Source organism: Phascolarctos cinereus, unplaced genomic scaffold (genome assembly GCF_003287225.1).
Source record: "Phascolarctos cinereus isolate Bilbo 61053 unplaced genomic scaffold, phaCin_HiC Scaffold_1;HRSCAF=81, whole genome shotgun sequence".
Lineage (NCBI taxonomy): Eukaryota > Metazoa > Chordata > Mammalia > Diprotodontia > Phascolarctidae > Phascolarctos > Phascolarctos cinereus.
Genome location: NW_027555514.1, coordinates 44,703,307 through 44,723,101, shown reverse-complemented (window position 1 = coordinate 44,723,101; position 19,795 = coordinate 44,703,307). Strand labels below are relative to the sequence as shown.

Below are 19,795 nucleotides of genomic sequence, written 5' to 3'. Positions count from 1 at the left end.
ATCACAACTGGTTATGTAACTCTGGGCCATCTGCCCAAATTCTCCTCTCAGCACTCTGCTAAAACACCCCTAACAGAAAACCATGTACTTAGAATATGGCTCAAGGGAGGGTCTTTGTGGTGCCCTGCTTCTTTTCCCCATGGTGATCCTTCCCCCTCCCCGAACAAGCCCACTCCACCATTTGAGTCTCTGTAAACTTACTGAGTATTATTTGTACTGAAAGCCAAATACAAACATAGTCCCCTGAAATGTTCTTTGCAGAAATTAGGAAAAGTCCAAGTTTATATACTCTATCGGATTTTGTCGTTGTTCAGTCATTTTCGGTCGTGTCTGACCCTTTGTGACCTTATTTGGGGTTTTCTTGGCAAAGAAACTGGAGTGGTTTGCCATTTCATTCTCCAGCTCATTTTACAGATGAGGAAACTGAGACAAACAGGGTGAAGTGACTTGCCTAGGGTCACACAGCTAATAAGTGTCTGAGGGCAGATTTGAACTCAGGAAGATGTGCTCTATCCATTGTACCACCCAGCTATGCCCCTAACAGGTTTATTAGCTTTAAACAATTAGCCTATTTCCAAGATAAGGAAAAAAATGGGACTTCACTATTTATGGCAAGTTAGGGATCACCTATTTCAACCTCTTCCTTTTAAAGATGAGGAAAAAAGGAGGTTCAGAGAGGATTGCTTGGGGGTACACAACGCAGAGTGGTAAAAGGCTGGAACCAAGACACTGGATTTCCTGACAGAGAGTCCAGTACTGGCTCTAGCCACAGACAGATTTAGGACCAAACGAGACAGTAACCCGTACTGTATATTGCTAAAAGACACCCCTTCAAAACAAATGAGGGGAAACTTCATATAAGATCGTCATAAAAATAAGCTTTATTTCTTCAACTTCTTACTTTAAAAAATTGAGTTTCTCCCTTCTCCTGAAGCTGACTTCTCACGGGACAGGTCAAATTCTTCCCATTCTACAGATGGAGAAACTGAGGCCCAGAGAGACTGAGTGATTTGCCCAAGGTTGCCAGGTTCTGACCCCCAAATTTAGCATTCTTTCCACCACATCATGCTGCTTTGCAACGCCTCCCCCCTTCCCCTTTTCACAAAAAGCTGAACTCTGACCCTAACTCACTGCTATAGAGACAGAAGGGTTATTCACAAAGAGACTGAAGCCCAGTTAGTTGACCAGCCCAAGGCGACACAACTAATTAGTAGCAGAGCCCGGTCTTGTGACCTTTGCTGAGTTGTTTCAGTCATGTCCGACTCTTCATGACCCCATTTGAGATTTTCTTGGCTGAGATACTGGAATGATTTGCCATTTCCTTCTCCAGTTCATTTTGCAGATGAGGAAACTGAGGCAAACAGGTTTAAGTGACTTGCCCAGGGTCACAGAGCTAGTAAGTGTCTGAGGCTGGATTTGAGCTCAAGTCGTCCTGACTCCAGGCACAGCGCTCTATGCACTATGGCGCCACCTAGCTGCCCTAGTGCCTTTCCCACTACACCATGCTGCCTTTTTTCCCTTTCAAAGTGACTAAAACTATTTTAACCAGGCTGCCATATCAGGAAATCTTCCTCCTTAGAGGTGCGTGGAGGAAATCACAGCATTTGGAGCCAGAGAGCGGTGTTCTTGCCCCAGCTCTGCTATTTATTCCCTGTGTCACTTTAGACAAGTCTTCATCTTCCTCATCCATAAAATGATGGCACTAGATGACTCTAAAATCTTTTCCGGGTCTAAATTCTTTGATTCCATCCCGATTATCAATCACATTTTCAGGGGATCAGACCTGTCATTGGTATAAGGAACCCCCTTCACCAACAGAGATCAGTGTCTGCTCTGTGAGATGTGATAGGGCCAAGCTGCCCCTGGGACCTATACAGCCTTAGCTTCCCTGCCATAGCCTTATTTCCCAGCCAAAAAGGGGTAGGCCCAGGACAAAGCTGGGACCTAAATGACCCCTGGCTTTCCTGAGGCAGCTTCCAGGTCCTAAAAATTCCAGGCTCACGGAATTTGTGTCTCTCAGACACGGTGATACCAGTACCTAAGACCGCACAAGTCAATATAGCCTGATGACTACTAACCAGCATTTCCAAATGAAGAGGAGGGGGCCCCATCCAGAGGAGCTAAGGAGCTAAAACCCTCTCGTTTTTCAAATGAGGAAACTGAGGGCTCCTAGCGGGGTGAACTGATTACTTCATCACCAAGCAGCCCTTAACCTGGATCTCCAGACGCCCAGGACAGGGTTCTTCCATCCCAGCATGTTGTTGCACATTCTCGCTGGGTTAGGGCTAAATAAACCTGCTTCTTGTTAAATGTTTAATGACTTGCAAGTGCCTTATTTCGTCCAATGGTCCTGGACTAAGACGGTGCTGGCATCAGAGCTGTGTCTCTGACTGTCTGGGGCACGCAGGCAATTGATGTCAGAAATTAAACACGACTCTGACTGGAGGCATGTTCTGTTTCCACTATTAAGATGGAGCAAAAAGTATGGCTGGAAAAAAAAAAGAGTTCCCACACGCTCCTGGATTATACTTTTACTAATGTTATCATATTATCTCTCTCTGTATGCATATGTGTGCGTGCAATGCAGACAGCCCACTCATATTAATCTTGCAATCTCAAGGGCAAAAACAAAAATGGCTGAGGAGAATATATCACTGATCCACCATCCTTTCTCTCTAATTAAAATTTAATCTCAGTCATGGGGTTCTGCAAAAGAGCCTGGTATGTGAATGCAACCATTTAAGTCTTCCCAGGCAAAATGAACTCCACTGATGTTCATGCTTTTTACAGGAACCTGTGCTTTTTCTGGTTTGCAAAGTGCTTTATAAACATTTTCTCACTTGATTTTCATGACAACCCCGGGACAGTAGATGCTATTATTATTCCTATTTTATAGGCGAGGAAACTGAGGCAGAAAGAGGTTAAGTGACTTGCCCAAGGTCACACAGCTGGATTCGAATTCAGGTCCTCCTGACTCTAAGTCCAAGACTCTCTCTACCGTGCCCACTAGCTGCTTTCCCCCCATGGGAAGTCTTGCTCCAGTGCTTCGTTGGTCATGCAAAGGTGGCCTCAGCTCTTCTAAGGCTATGCTCTTTAGAGAAGTACAAGCCTTGATAGTTTCCAAATTGCAAAGGGGTCAAGCATGGGTCTGTTGTTCAGTCTGACTAAACAAATGTTCATTAGGTGCCTCCCCTTTACAAAACTCCCTTGGGTTCAGTTATCTGGAGACAGCTCCCTCTCGGATGGAGAGATCCAGCCCTGATCCGCCTCCTGAGCAAATCTCACATCACTAAATACCAACTAGTCATTTCCAGCTGGATGTTCCATATGGGTCTCAAACTCAATATGGCCAAAACTGACCTCATTTTCTCCCCCCCCCAAACCCTCTGCTCTCCTGAATGTCTCTGTTATTGTAAAACACACCACTGTCCTCACAGTTACCCAGGCTTGAAGCACTGGCATCCTCTTCCTCACCATCACCTCCATATCCAATGTATAGCCAAGTCTTGTCAATATCCCACATATGGAGCATTTCTCACTTCAGATCCTCATCAGCCTCTTGACTTGCCATGGCTTCCTGCCTTGATTTTCTCTCCCACTCCCACTCAGCCTCATCGCTAACCCCCTATCCCTTGGATTAGGGAATGGGACCCTGAACTCCAAACCCTCCATTTAAGGCAGGAGCTCGGCTCAGAACATCTCTTCATTTCTCATCTGGCTGCACTACTTTGGGACTTCTCTACCATGCCCTGCCCCTTTTAGATTCCTTTTGGATGTTATCTTCCCCCATTGGACTAAGCTCCTTGAGGGAAGAAACTATCTTTTTTTCATATTTGCATTCCCAGCCTTAGTCTTGTGCCTGTCACATAGCAGGTTCTTTAACAAATGTTTACTGACTGACTCTAATCCCTCTTCCTTCCACACCGCCACCAAACAGGTCTATGTCGTACCCCAACCCCAAAGTTCCATGGCTCCCTGTTACTTGTAGGATTATAAACTCCTCTGTTTAATATTTAAATCTCTTCACAGCCTGGCACCTCTACCTTTCCAGCCTTATGACATATTCACTCCCCTCCTGGCCTTCATACTGGCCCACTCATGGAATTTGTGTCTCTCAGACACGGTGATACCAGTACCTAAGACCACACAAGTCAATATAGCCTGATGACTACTAACCAGCATTTCCAAATGAAGAGGAGGGGGCCCCATCCAGAGGAGCTAAGGAGCTAAAACTCACTCATTTTTCAAATGAGGAAACTGCATCCCAGGCCATCACCAGTTGTCTTGACTTTTGATGACTCAGTAAGAGAGAGCAAGGATGACGACTTTGCACAGCTCTGCCTCACTTAAATACAATTCACATAAGTCAAGACTTCACTCTGTGATGTCACCAGGCCTCTTGGAGAATGAAGGACAAAAATAAAAACTATAACATTTTACTGTGAACTAGCTCACAGAATTTGGAAACTCATCTGGCAACCCATGGAGGCCGCTTTTCTGAGCCATGATTTGCTTCCATAGAGGAAGTCCCCACGTCAAGAGTTCTGCAGATTCTTCAAGCATTGCAATGCACAGAATGGATGAATGCCTTGGTTCATCATGGGCAATCAATAAATGATACTGACTGACCGATATGCAATTCCAATGGCTCTGTGTCCAGGATCATTTTGAAGGGTATTGAAGGGGTACAAAACAAGACATGTTATAGATTTACAAATCAACCAATCAATAAAATCTGTTATATTTATTAAGGGCCTAATATGTACCAAATGTCTTCCTTCAATTATTTTCTATTTCATGTTTGGCCCTGCCTTCTCTGGCTTTATGCCTGAAGTAACTTTAATTCAGTTCAACAGACACTTAACAAAGCCTCTACTCAGTAGCAAGGACTGTATAACCAGAACAAAAATAATCCCTGCCCTCTCGGGGTTTACATTCTGGTAGGAGGGTATAATACCTAAGCAAATCAATCACTAAGAATTTAGATTTCTAATTTCATTAGAGCGCCCACACCCTTTCTTAGGGAAGAAATGTTTGTATTTTCTTTGCATCCCCATGAGGAGTCAGACACAACCAAAAAACTGCCATAGGTATCCGTCAGAGTTCTGTCCTGGGCCTTCTCTTCTTCTCCCTTTATAAAAACTTCATTTGCTGATCTCATCAGCCTCATGAGGCCCATGGACCTAATTACCACTGCTATACTGATGATTCTTAAATCCACTCACCTTCTCCTAACTTCTCTGCTGAATTCCAATCTCATACACCCAACTACATTTCAGATATCTCAAACTAGATATCCAGTAGACATCCTACACTCAATATGTACAACACAAAACTATTATCTTCCCACCCCAACCTCCCCCACCCCATTACTGTAGAGGGCAACACCATCCTCCCAGTCCCTCAGGCTCACAACCTAAGAGTTATCCTGGACTCACTATCTCTATTCTATGTTTCTCTACTCCCCCCCACACCCCCCATTAATTCAATAAGCTCTAGGAGCGTCCCATTGCCTCTAGGGGTAAATACAAAATTCTCTTCTTGGCATTCAAAGCCCTTCATAACCTAATCCCCCCACTCCCCCACCTTTCCAGTCTTCTTACACCTTATTCCCTGACACATACTTTTCCATCCACTGACATCACATTTCATTCCTCGGCTCCAAGCATTTCTCTGGCTGGAAAACTCTCCCTCCACTAGAAGAAGCTTCCTTTAAGTCCAAACTAAAATCCCACGTTCTATAGGAAGCCTTTCCTGTCGTTGTTCAATTGTTTCAATCATATCTGACTCTTTGTCATTTGAGCTTTTATTGGCAAAGATAAGCGGGTTGCCATTTCCTTCTTCAACTCATTTTGCAGAGGAGGAAACTGAGGCAAACAGGGTAAAGTGGCTTGCCCAGAATCACACAGTTAGTAAGTGTCTGAGACCACATTCGCACTTAGGTCTTCCTTACTCCAGGTCTGGCACTCTATCCACTGTAACACATACCTGCCCTGCTCCCAAGCTTTTCCCAGTTCCCCTTAATTCTAGTGCCTTCCCTCTGCTAGTGATTTCCATTTACTGTGTACATGGTTTACTTTGTATTTATTTGTTTCCATGTTGTCTCCCCTGTTACACAGCCAGCTCCTTGAGTGCAGAGACTGTCTTCTGCCTCTTTTTTTATCCTCAGGGCTTAGCACAAAGCCTGGCACATAGTAGGTACTTAATATTGATTGATTGAAGTGCTGGAGGCACAAAAAAAAAACAAAATTTACCAGCCTAGAGGAGATTTTACAGGGAAAACAAGCTGTACATGAAGCCCAAAGTAATATGGAGATAAGAAGGAAAGGCCTCCCATAGGTGGTGGGCCTTAAGCTGAGCTTTGAAAACAACTAGGGATTCTATAACGAGCAAACAGATACAATTTATATATTCAAAATTGCATAAAACAATTTCAAAATGGAAAAAAACACTGAAGACATGGAGATTGGTTAAGTAGGAGATGGCAACACCAAAGCTATGCATGGAATGAAGTTGGAGATTTGAAGGGTCAGAGGGGAGGAAGAAGAGCGTTCCAGGCATTGAGGACCATTTGTGTGAGGCAAAGAGGCAAGAGACACAATGTAGTGCATGAGGTCCAGGGGACAGCTAGCAGCCTAGTCTGTCTGGAATGAAGGTGAGGAATCTGAAAAAAGGCCTCAGAGAATCTTGGGAGACAGATAGTAGAGGGCTTCGATGCCAAGCCAAGCATTTATCTTAGAAACACTTAGAAGATTTTTAAGAATGGAGGGAGAGGTCAGAACATATCAGATCTCACACCTCCCCAGGCACGAGTAACAGCACCCGCTGCAGCTCCACTCAAGGTGCCACTTACCAGTAATGGTGCAGGCATCTCGGTATTTCCTGCAATCGGACACATCTTCCACGGCTTCACTTACATAGTGTTCTTCGTGAATGCCCGGGCTGCAGGCTAAGACCTCATGGTCACAAGTCTCAGGAAGGGGCACAGCGGTGGCCAAGATGTCGGTGGGCAAAGCTGTGGCGTCCAGCTTGGCAGGTTTCACTGGGATATGCAAACTGCCATGGGGGGACCAGTGCTGGGAGCTGGAGGGATCAGGTCTAAGTCTTGTAGACACAGCAGCTCTTTGAAAAGGGTCTGCAAAAAGAGTATCAGATCAGTAGAGGAACGAGGTAAGTTCTGCTGTGTCTAAGGCATTCACAAACATATCTAGTGAAACAGATACTTAAACAAGTAAATAAGAAACATAAATGACCTTTCATAGTTAACAGGTGAGTCTGCAGGAAAGACTCAGGGAGAATATGTGAAGTCTCTTGGCAAGACTCAGGGACTTGTCCTCCCCAAGTGGACAGAATAAGTAATGAGTGATAAACCAATGACACCTATACCAGAGGCAGAACTGAAATCAACCACCTACAACCATTCATGGCTCACACATCCCACCCTTTGGGCTTCCCCACCATTCCTACCAACCCAAGCCTCAGCACCTTCCCCATCCTAACACTACCTTCCCCAGTTCCCAAATTAAATCAATCCCTCAATTGTGCCTAAGGCTACAGGAAAGGTGTGGTAATCAACAATCCTAAAGTTAGTAAATTTTCTGATCCCTAAAGGAGGAGCTAGGTGGTTCAATGGATAGTACACTGGGCCTGGAGTCAGGAAAACCTGAGTGGTCAAGTCACTCAACCCTGTTTGCCTCAGTTCCTCATCTGTAAAATGGGCTGAGAAGGAAATGGCAAAACACTTCAATACCCTTGCAAAGAAAACCCCAAATGGGGTCACAGAGTCAGAGAAGACTGATGAGACTGAACAACAAAAATACACCCAGGACTTTGTAAGGTAATGGGCACAGAGTAAGTCCTCAATGAATGCTTGCTGATTTGACTTGTTAAGAGTGAACATTTAATATGATGACCACACAAGTGAACAGAAATTTAAGTCCAGAAAGCTAATACTTTTCCCTCAAAGGGGTCAAAGAAGCAAAATCTAACTATTAAATTATAATTTGACAAATACTACATCTACAATCTATGGGTATGGACCAGATTACATGGTTTCTGAGGTCCCTTTGAACTCTAAAATTCTGTGATACAATAGTCTTCCTGAAATGTTCAAGAGAACTTTTGCTGCCAATAGTAACAGCTCTGCCCATAAATAAGGAGGACCTAATCTAAAAGCATATTAATATTACATAATATATATGGGTTTTTTTTAAAGTCTTTAAGAAAGCAAGGATCCTTTAAAGATGACTTCACTTCTAGGCATTACAATTAATTGGTACAGGAAGAAGTTTTGGTTTTGATACATTATGTAACATAGTCTTGATGTAAATTTTCAATATGGTTACTTCATTGCCTTAAGTATTACCTTATCACTTATGAGCTTTATAATCAGCACAGTTCTTCAAATTATGAGAAGAATTTTGCTGTCTCAGTCCTGTCTGACTCTTCACGTCCCCATTCTGGGGTTTTCTTGGCAAAGATACTAAAGTGGTTTGCAATTTCCTTCTCCAGCTAATTTTACAAATGAGGAAACTGAAGCAAACAAGGTTAAGTGACTAGACTTAGCTAGTAAGTGTCTGATGCCAGATTTGAAAAAAATACTTCAAAATAATTGGGATTAGAACTTTCCTACTTCTTATCAATGAATTTGCTCAGACTTAGAATTCTCTTCCTTAATCTGTTGCCTTTAAATGTGCTGGCCATATGTAACGCCCATTAACATTATTTTAAAACCATATTAATTTGTGAGAAGAGCAGTGAAAAGGGTGAAGAATGGACTGAGCAAGCTCAAAAGGATAACAGATTGCACTTTCTAACATGCCTGATCTCTACCTTTTTAATTTGATTCAATTCAACGAGCATTTTTTTCCCTCTCTCTCTCTCTCTCTCTCTCTCTCTCTCTCTCTCTTTTTCTTAATTAATTAATTAATTTTAATTTTCAACATTCACTTCCACAAGATTTTGAGTTCCAAATTTTCTCCCCACCTCTCCTCTCCCCCCACCCCAAGACATAGTGCATTCTACCCTTTCCCCTAATCTGCCCTCCCTTCTATCACCACCACCCCCTTCTATTATCCCCTTCCCCTTCTATTTTCCTGTGGGGCAGGATAGATGTCTATACCCCATTGCCTGTATATCTTAATACCCAGTTGCAAGTGAAAACAACTTTTAACATTCATTTTTAAAACTCTGAGTTCCAAATTCTCTCCCTTCCTCTCTCCCCACCCACTCTCACTGAGAAGGTAAGCAATTCGATATAGGTTATACATATGTAGTCATGCAAAACACTTCCATAGTAGTCATATTGTGAAAGACTAACTATATTTCTTTTTTTCTTTTTTCTTTTTTTTTTAGGCAATTGCAGTTAAGTGACTTGCCCAGGGCCACACAGCTAGTAAGTGTCAAGTGTGTGGTCAGAAGCCAGATTTGAACTCAGGTCCTCCTGACTTCAGGGCCGGTGCTCTATCCACTGCATCACTTAACTACCCCAAGACTAACTATATTTCCCTCCATCCTATCCCCTCCCACCCCATTTATTCTATTCTCTCTTTTGACTCTGTCTCCCCTCAGAAGTGTTTGCTTCTGATTATCCCCTCCCCTAATCTGCCCTCCCTTCTATCATTCCCCTGCTTTCTTACCCCCCTCCCCCCATATTCCTGTAGGGTAAGATAGATTTCCATACCCAATTGAGTGTATGTTACTCCCTCTTTAAGCCAAATCCGATGAGAATAAGATTCACTCATTCCCTCTCACTCCCTCCTCTTCCTCTCCACTGTAAAAGCTTTTTCTCAACAAGCATTTATTAGGTCCACCATAGACCAGATACTGAGGGCACAACAACTAAATTTAAAACAGTTCCTGCCCTCAAGCAGCTTACTTCTACTTGACTATGAGTAGATTCCATTCAATATGACACAATGGGGAAAAAAATCTTTGGACCTACTCAGTTTTACAAGGTGCTTTCTTATCACATCCCCACGAGGTATGGATTATAAGTATAATCACCACTTTACAAACAGGAAAACTGAGGCCCAGAGTGACCAAATAACTTGACTTTAGATCACAGAGCTAATTGATGTCAGAGTTGGGATTCAAATCCAGGTTTGCTGACTTCCAAGTTCTGCAGTGTTCTCTTCACACTATACCATGCCACCTTCTATGAAGGTTATGATTCCAAAAGTGAAGACCTTTTTCCACAACTGGGACTGGCAGATCTAAAGTAATAATAACACAGACTTAACTGCATTCTATATGGGATTGTAGGAGTGTTTTGTATCCAAATTATGGGAGTTTTGTCCATAACAAGATCTGCTTAACCAGGCACCGAGCAGAGAAGCAATGACCTGAAGTGAATAATGCTGAAATAATAGTCCTGAAGGGCAAAGTACACTCTTTATGCATAATTGCTGACAGATACAATCATTTTCTATTCTGAGTTATGCCTTGTTGCCCTTTAATATGAAACCTGCAGGAATTTCAGAGCTGCTTTGCTTGGCAGCATACAGACTTCTCTGGAAGCCAGCATCTGTCTCCTTCTGTCCATACCAACTTTCCCTTCAATGTTCTGACTCTCTGTCATTCCATTTGGGTTTGCTTGGCAAAGATACTGGAGTCCTTTGCCGTTTCCTTCGCCAGCTCATTTTACAGAAGAGGAAATGGAGGCACACAGGGTTAAACAACTTGCCCAGGGTCACACAACTAGTAAGTGAAGCTGCATTTGAACTCAAGTCTTCCTGACTCCAGGCCCAGCACTTTATCAACTGCATCACCAGCTGCCCCAGTGGTCAGTGCTGTTATTTAAATAGCTTCTGAACTGGCCTCTAGCTCATCCACTCCAATTCATCCTAAACTCAACGCCAATATTACTTTCTTAAATGCAGGTCTGACCAAATCACGCCTCTACTCACTAAATCCTGGAGGTTCTCTATTACCTCCAGGATAAAATATAAATTAAATGCCTTTGTTTGGAATTTAAAGCTCATCATGACAAGGCTCCTTACTAGCTGTCAAGGTTTACTTGTTGTTTCTCCCTTCTTCCCTTCTTTCCTTTCTTTCTCCCAGAATGCTCTTCTCTCTCACCTGCACCTCTTAGAAACCCTGGCTTCTAGCCTTGACTCAGCTCAAGCACACCTTGGGAAGGAGGCCCCTTCCCATCCTCCTAGCTGCTATTGCCTTCCAATCAAAAAAAAATCACCTTTTATCTACTCTGTATTTAATTTATGTCTATTTACCTACATGACTCCTCTATTAGAATGTAAGGTTCTTGAGAGCAGGGACTGTTTTTTATTTCTCTTCATATACTCAATACTTAAAATGGTGCCTAGCACATAGTAACATCTTAATAAATGCCTTTTAATTAAGAGTACACTTCACACTATTAACAGATTATCGGATTTCTAAGAGGCAATAATAATGAGGTAAACCTCAAAGTATTAAAAAATTATCAGATTAACAAATTATGGGTATGAATTTTAAGGCAGCTATAACAATGTGTATCTCCTTTCCAGTATCTATTCTTTGGCCAAATTCCATGACTCCAGTATCTTCTCAAAGAAAACGCCAAAAAGAGGTCGCCAAGAGTTGAACACGAGTAAAAAATGACTAAACGACGACTAAACATATGTGTGTGTGTGTATACGTGCATGTATATGTATATATGTTTACATATATAACTATATATGTATGTGACTGTATATTTCCTGCCTGTTAAAATAAGGGCAAATTTTGTATGGCATTCCTCATTGCTTTCATAGGATCATAAATCTGTAGCTGGAGGGGACTTCAGATGCAATCTACTCCAACCACCTCATTCCAAAGATGAGGAGACTGAAGCCCTCAGAGGCAAAGTGGCTTTCCCTAGGAAACCCAGGCAATGACTGATAGTGACTCCATATCCTACATTCTTCATGTTTAGCATCTTCTGACTCGCTTTGAAGTGACTGTTCAGGATGTTGAGGCCTGAAGTTTCTGAGAAATCATTAACCTTTGGCTGAAATTCTCATTTTTCGCTCCTGAATCCTGCTTTGTGACCCTCTCCTGCTGAAGTCACCAAGGTAATAATGCTAAAGGAAGTTGATGTTTAAACCATCTGAAGGTGTACTTTTTTAACATTAGCTCATTTGATCCTCAGAGCAGCCTGTGAAGTAGGAGGTACAATTATTGACTTAATGTAGAGGATCTTGTCAAGTTCTTTGTGGAATGCCTCTACTTCATCCTACATAAAGGATGTTGGTACATCAACAACAGTTCTTCATAATGGTCTGTTTGATCATGTTCAACATGAATCAAGTGTCCCAAGTGCTGCTAACCGTCACCTCTGGACATGAGATGAAAACAATTTCAGTTCTTTTTTCTTCCTTCCAGGAAGGACCCATAGGCTACCTTTTCATGGATCCATTTCTTAACAGCTTCTAGGCTGAGGTTCAGTTCACTGACTGTTGGACGAGGATCTCATGTTGCCTACCATTGCTGTTATTCAGTCATTTCAATCATGTCTGACTCTCCGTGACCACATTTGGAGTTTGTTTTATTTATTTGTTTATTTGACAAAGATACTAGAGTGGTCTGCCATTTCCTTCTCCAGCTCATCTTATAGATGAGGAAACTAAGGCAAACCTAACTGAGGTTAAGTGACTTGCCCAAGGTCAATACAACTAGTATCTGAAGCAAGATTTGAATTCGGGAAGATGAGTCTTCCTAACTCCAGGCCCAGCACCCTACCCGCTATTCCACCTAACTGCCCCATTAAGTGTCAACAGTTAAATTAAATTATTCATAGACACTAAGAACTAGAAGATTCTCATTGTCCTCTGCTCTCTTTTCTGCCAGTCTTCCTCTAGGAACAAAAGGGGGGAATGAGCACTGAAATGCATTTTTGTGTTTCTATCCATCTTATAGGTCACTGGCAAGAATTAAAAAAACAAAACAAAACACGTGGTGGCCAACCCTCAGGTGATAATGAGCCCTTCTAAACTTAGGTAGACTGGTATTTGTCTAGATGGCAAAGTCTTTTGCTCAGATTGTACTCAACGCCTTGATAGCTTGGCGGTGCTTGGAAGGGGGGCTCCCTTTTATTCCCCTCTCTCCAATCTCAAGTTTACTTCAAGGTTCAGCTCTGCTTGTTCTCCGCCATCACCAATCATCTTACGGTTATTTTTTATACATCTATATGTCTATCTATATCTATCTTTATATATGTATACACACGTATTTGTATGTATATGTATATGTATATGTATGTATGTATACACACACAGAGACAGATGGCTAGACTGTAAGTTTTTTGACCCTATGAACATTAAGGTCTGTTTTTGCTTTGATCTTCTTTCAATCCCCAACACCTGCACAATGCCTAGTATATAGTAGGTACTTAACTATTGTTTGCTATTTGATGATTACATCTTACACTCCAACTGAGAGTACACCATGCCCTGCTCTGTGATCCAAAGGAATGCTGACTCAGTTTGTAGACTATAGTCAAGTTCTTGAGGGGGGATCTAGGGTCACCTCTACACTAGGATAAGACTTCAAAGTAACACTTCTGTGGAGGTTGCTATGATACAGGAAAAAATACAAAATATTTCAAAGACTTAGTCCTGTCCTGCAGTGCACTACATTTTCTTCTCAATAACTGCTACAATTAGAAAGGATAACAGGTTCTCAAAAAGAACAGGACAGCTTGGAAAGCTACATTATTTTTCCATGAGACTCAAAAAAAGTAGACAGGTGGGGGGGGTGCCCTAAGCTCAATGAAAGAAAGCAACTTCAAAAGTAATATTTTTGAAGTGAAAATAGGATTTTAAATTTACTATAAGATTAATAATAGTGCAATTTTGAGGGGAAGAGGAAAGAAAGGAAGATTGGGATATAGGTGTAGTCCCCATTTTCTCCCACAAGGTGAAATGGGAAACCATAGTGTATAAAAAGGGCATGATTGTAAAGAAAAATGTATTTTGTGATTGTTATTATTTAATTGTTTCAGTTGTGTACAACTCTCCACGACTCCATTTGAGATTTTCTTGGCAAAGATACTGGAGTGGCTTACCATTCCCTTCTCCAACTCATTTTGCAGATGATGAAACTGAGGCAAACAAGGTTAAGTGACTTGCCCAGGGTCACACAGCTAGTGTCTGAGGCCAGATTTGAACTCATGAAGGTGGGTCTTCCTGACTCTAGATGGGGCACTCTATACACTGTACCATCAAGCTGCCCTATTTTGCTATAAGAAAAATTAAAATGCCGGATTATAGTCTGAATGGAGGATTTGGGGTCAAGTAAGTTTGGCCACTTTCCAGTTTTCAAAGCACTTTCAACATCTTTTAACTACTTTGGTTCCTCATAAAACCACCATATATATAGAAGAAGGCAGACCAAAGTATTGATCATTCCCATTTTATAGAAAAATAAACTGAGAGTCAAGGGAGGGGAAGTGACTTATACAAAGTCACAGGGTTAGCCAGTGGAAGAACTAGAGCTACCTGCCTTTCTCTCTCTCTCTCTCTCTCTCTCTCTCTCTCTCTCTCTCTCTCTCTCTCTCTCTCTCTTTTTTTAACTCCCAGATTTAACATGCTGAAATCTTTATTTAAATCCATATTGTCATGGTGACCAGATGAAATGATGTAAAGGACTCTGCAGAGCATCAAGGGCCATGTAAATTTTTGGTAAAAGAGCTAGTGCTCCTTCGAGGTTGGCAGAATTCTGAGTTAAAGAAAGGGGGAAAAAATCACAAGGCCTAAAGGTTCCTGAAAGGTTCCAGCCTGCATGTGGTGTGACGGGAAAAGCCTTGGACTGGGAGTCACTAGTTAACCATCTAGTTAGTTAACTAGTTGCCACCTTCAGGAGTTCAAATCCAGTATCAGACACTAGCTGTGCTACCCTGGGTAAGTCATTTAACCCTGTTTGCCTCAGTTTCCTCATTGGTCAAATGAGCTGGAGAAGGAAATGGCAAATGACTCCAGTGTGTTTGCCAAGAAAACCCCAACTGGGGTCATAAAGAGTCGGACATGACTGAAACAACTGAAAGATAATTGCAAATTAACCCACTAGTTAAGAGGCTGCGTGACCATGGAGTAATCACTGCACTCCTACAGGGGAAGCTTCTATTTTCTCATTTGAAAAATGAGGGGTTGGACTTAACACCCTCCAAGCTTGTCCTCTTTGGTCCTATAAATGGAATGTGAGCCAAAGAGGAGAGGGAGTGGGAAGGAATGATTCTTGTCAACCTCCTAGATCCCTCTTCACAATTCCAAGCTTAGCACGTCATTCCTTGCACGGTCCATAAAAGACTCCCTTCCCAGCCTTTCCACTCAGCTCAGCATTTTGTGGAAGGAGCTCCCATTTTCACATAAGCATGGGCTTCCCAAGGGAATGACCTTATTCCCTCTGCAAAGGGAGGGGCTCAGCAAAAAGATTGAGAGAGTCAGGGCCAAGTGTGCTGAATAATAATGTGGCCAGACTGCTGCTCAGTTTCCAAGGAGGTTCCAAAACATTTATATTTGAATATCTCCACTCAGATCCCCAATACATGCAGGAGCCATGGATTTATATTATGATTTTGAAAAAATCTTCGCTTCTCTAATTGCTGGCCTCAAGCTAAGTTAAGTTTTCATCACAGAGATAAATTACATAGAAAAAGTCTTGTATGAATGGCTCCTTCTAGAATCAATAGTGAATATGAATAAGAAAACATGCCAGAATTGCAGCCTACTTTGGCTTTAAATACCATGGCTAATAAGCCTTTCAGCAACAGGGGAGAGAGGTGATCTTAAATTAATAACCATTCTCCAGGTCCACCTGGGCTTAGATTTATAAAAAAAAAAAACTTTGTTTTTTGAGGGAAGGATAGAAGAGAAGGTAAGTGATTCCACAAGTACAGGTAATTCTTTGTGTGGAAATGTCCCAAAGTAACACAGATAAACAACTTATTGTTGCTGTCTGTCTGTTCCTGACCTCATTTGGGAATTTCTTGGCAAAGATATTCGAGTGGTTTGCCATTTCCTACTCCAGCTCATTTTCCAGATGAGAAAACTGAGGTAAACAGGGTTAAGTGACTCGTCCAGGACCACACTGCTAATAAGTGTCTGAAGCTGGATTTGAACTCAGGTCTTCCTTACTCCAGCCCCAGTGCTCTATTCACTGTGTAACCTAGCTGCTCCAGAGTCTGCAATTTATGGTCTTAGAAAACTGCTTGGGGTATCAAGAGGTTACGAGACTTGCTCCTGATCCCGCAGTCAATCTATGACTGAGATAGGACTTGAACCCAGGTCTTCTTCATTCCAAGGGCATCCTCTATCAGTCAATTAACAAACTTTTTAATAACAGTTAATATCTGTATACCATATACTATGTGCCAGGCACTGTGCTAAATATTTTATAAATATTACCTTATTTGATCCTCACAACAATTATAGGATGTATCTGCTGCTATTATCCCCATTTTACAGGTAAGGAAACTGAGGCAAGCACCTACTATAGGTCAGGCACTGTGCTAGGGAATAAAAAGACCAAAAGAAAAGAGAAAAAGAAAAGAAACAGTCCCTGCTATCAAGAAGCTTGCATTCTATTAGAATTCATACAAGTTGCCTCTCCAAGCAGAACAGCTTGTCTTATTGGCCACAGACCACTTCGTTTTAGGAGACTGCATGACCAACAGAAATGTGCCTTCTTTATTCTAATCTGTTGCTTTTAACGTATTCTCCGTCTTGATAAACCAGAAGCCATCACCTGGGAAGAGGGAAGCCACTGTGGGGTTTGTACTTGGATTCTACAGCAAATCAGAACCTCCTGTTTGAGTCTTGCACCTAGCACCTGTGATCTAGACGTCTAGATGGGTAATTATGGCAACCCAAAATGGACACAAGCACTCAACCAGACCAAACAACCGCCACTGATTCATAAAACAGGGGTCTTTTAGTGCGGCCCTGGGGAAAAAACTGGACACAATCCCCTTAGATGCCTAAAAGTCAGTAAGCATTTATTAAGAACCTACCATGATGGAGGCACTATGCTAAATCCTGGGGACACAAAGTCGAGCCAGAACTGCCCCACTTCTGTCAAAGAGTTTACAGCCTAATGGAGGAGAGGACATGCAAACAAAGTTCACTGCCTAATTCTTGCTACCAAGCAGCTTCATCCAGTACCATCAGCTAATACACTATTCCACAAATTCAAATTTACTTCTTTAAACACCAAAACCTGATTCACTTTAAGCATTCTGGAGGAAAATCTTTCCTCAAAAATGCATTATGTCTTCCCTGCCTTCTTAAGCACAGTAATTAAGCAGAGCTTAACTATTTCTTGATGTCTTCTAGTCACTACCACTAACATCCATTATCATATAGAACATATTTAGTGATGTACTCAAGGGCTACTGAGCTATGGAGGCCTTTTGAACTCACCTCTACTAAATGGTCACAGATTGCTTTGCTTTTTTAAAATTTTTATTATTCAAGGGTATTAGATTCTGATTTTTGTTTTTAAAAAGCTTTTCCCCCCTCCTTCTTCAAGGTCAGGTTGCTACCTTTCATGGCTATCATCCAATTCTAACTTCCTGGCCTGTTTTAAACTTTTTAATCTTTCTCTGGAAAGGAAATACACATTAACAAGCTTGTTAGAACTGGGCCAAAAAAAAAAGTGAAAGAGATCTGAGCAAAGGTCTACAAGGTCCTCCTGAGTTACCTGCAAGAGCTTCATTTAAAATATTATAGACTTTGTGACACTTGGCACCTCAGAGGCGTTCTTTGCTTATTTTTTGGGTTCTCAGATATGTCCCAGATAGCTGAGGCTGCCAGGTAAGTGACCTCCAGAGAAGTGAAGGGTTATTATAGCTGCAAGGCTATTTATTTAAGTCCCAATTAGCCCAGCTGGTGACAAGTTTGGTCCCAACGGGAGGTCCATGGACACTTAACTATAAGTCTGCCCCAGCTTTGGCCCAAAGTTCCTTCATGATGGGGGTCCAGCATAAATTGCCATTCTTCAGGAAACTACTCAAAGTGAAAAGCCAGCTGATATGGGTTTAGGAACACTACTTTCACATATGAAAGATAACTTTCTACTGAACAGTACAAAGAAGGCATTTAACCCAACTATTTTGGAGAGCAATCTGGAATTATGCTGAGAGAGTTATTAAACTCCCTATATACCCTTTGACCTAGCAATACCACTACTAGATCTGTTTCCAAAGATGATTAGAGAAAAAGGAAAAGAGTCTATATGTTCTAACATATTTATAGTAGCTCTATTTGTGGTGTCAAAGAACTGGAAATTGGGGGGGTGCTTGTCAATTGTGGAATGGCTAAACAAGTTGTGGTATAGGATTATGATGGAATACTACTGTGCTATAAGAAACGATGACCTTGATGATCTTAGAAAAACATAGACAGATTTGAACAAAATAATGAAGAGTGAAATGAGCAGAACCAAGAAAATATTGTATATAGTAATAGCAATATTGTTTTAAAAGCAACTTTGAGCAACTAAGTCATTTTGAGTATTACAAATACCCAAATTAACTACAAAGGACATATGAAGATGCTGTCTGCATCCAGAAAAAAGAGATAAATAGAAGTATGCATAGAATGATTTTACATATTATATATATATATATATATGTGTGTGTGTGTGTGTGTGTGTGTATGTATATACATACATACACATATATATACACACATATTTGTGTCTAATGGTTGCCATGACAGGCGAGGAAGGTTACATGATAACTTCATAATATATTTAAAAGGAATAGCAAGTTGTACATAATAGATTTGCAGTTTCATGTGTAATCCTCTATTCTACTATGCTATAGAAATGCTCATTTTATTTCTTATGCTCAGAATAAAATAAATAAAATTTGGGAAAAAAACAAAACAAAACAAAGCAGGCATCTAACATTCATTTTGTGCCAAAGCTGGGGAGAGAGTGGGGAAGGGACAGTGTTGTGGTAGCAACTAAGGGAAACACAGCTTTAGCAGGGCTGTTCTACACTCTTCTCTTTCTCTACCTCATTTAACCTCTGTGACAACCACTCACTTACATGTAATGCCAGTTCCTGAAATAACTGGACAAGTGATTAAGTGATATAAAATATCCAGGAGAAGGCTAGCTGTTGGGTATGGAAAAAAAGCAATTTACAGATTTGTGGAGAAATGGGTTTTGGGTAGAGGATGATGGGTAGAGCAAGTTTAACTTAAATGATATTTTAATTGTTTTTTCAAAATACAAAGGAACCACTAAAAAAAAATTTAGTATAAAATATCTTCCCAAGGTCTCTCCTTGTGGGGAACTGGTTTGCTTTCCTTTTGCCCCTAGATAAGGTAGAGGAAAGATGTACCTGTAAATTAGATAGGAATTTCCCTCAATGCGTTGCACACAAGTGCTTAAAAAATATTTGTTCAATTGAATAAAAAGGGAGAAAAAAAGTAGAGATTTCCAAACATTCAGTTCTTCAAAGCCTCAACTGCTTTGCCCTTCTGCTTTACTGAGAAGGTATCCATCCCTCCACCTCACAGTGAAATTTCTGGGTCTTCTTCCATACTCTTCTCTCTTGTATCAAGGGAAGCAATGGTTTTCTACCTTGCCCAGGTTAACCCCTCCATCTTTCCCTTTATCCCATTCCTGTTTCTTTCAGGACCTTGCTCCACCAATTATCCCCCTCTCTCTAGCATAATCTCTCCCTCTCTACTGATTCCTTCCTACAGATATCCCATTTCTCTTTTTAAATTAAAAAAAAACTTTTCTTTAACTTTTCTTTTTTGCAAGTGGAAATGTCATTTTGGGGAAGTAGAAAAAACCACTGGCT

The 19,795-nt window shown here is 41.4% G+C and overlaps 1 protein-coding gene across 1 annotated transcript in view; it reads right to left on the bottom strand.

The window, feature by feature from the left end:
* The window catches only part of TRAK1 (trafficking kinesin protein 1), a 140,177-nt gene extending 133,047 nt beyond the window's left edge, over positions 1-7,130 (bottom strand). Inside the window, exon 1 of the mRNA XM_020987374.2 lies at positions 6,854-7,130. The gene's annotated coding sequence lies outside the window, so the exon portion shown is untranslated. The remainder of the gene's footprint in view (positions 1-6,853) is intronic.
* Between the last annotated feature and the right edge of the window lie 12,665 nt (positions 7,131-19,795).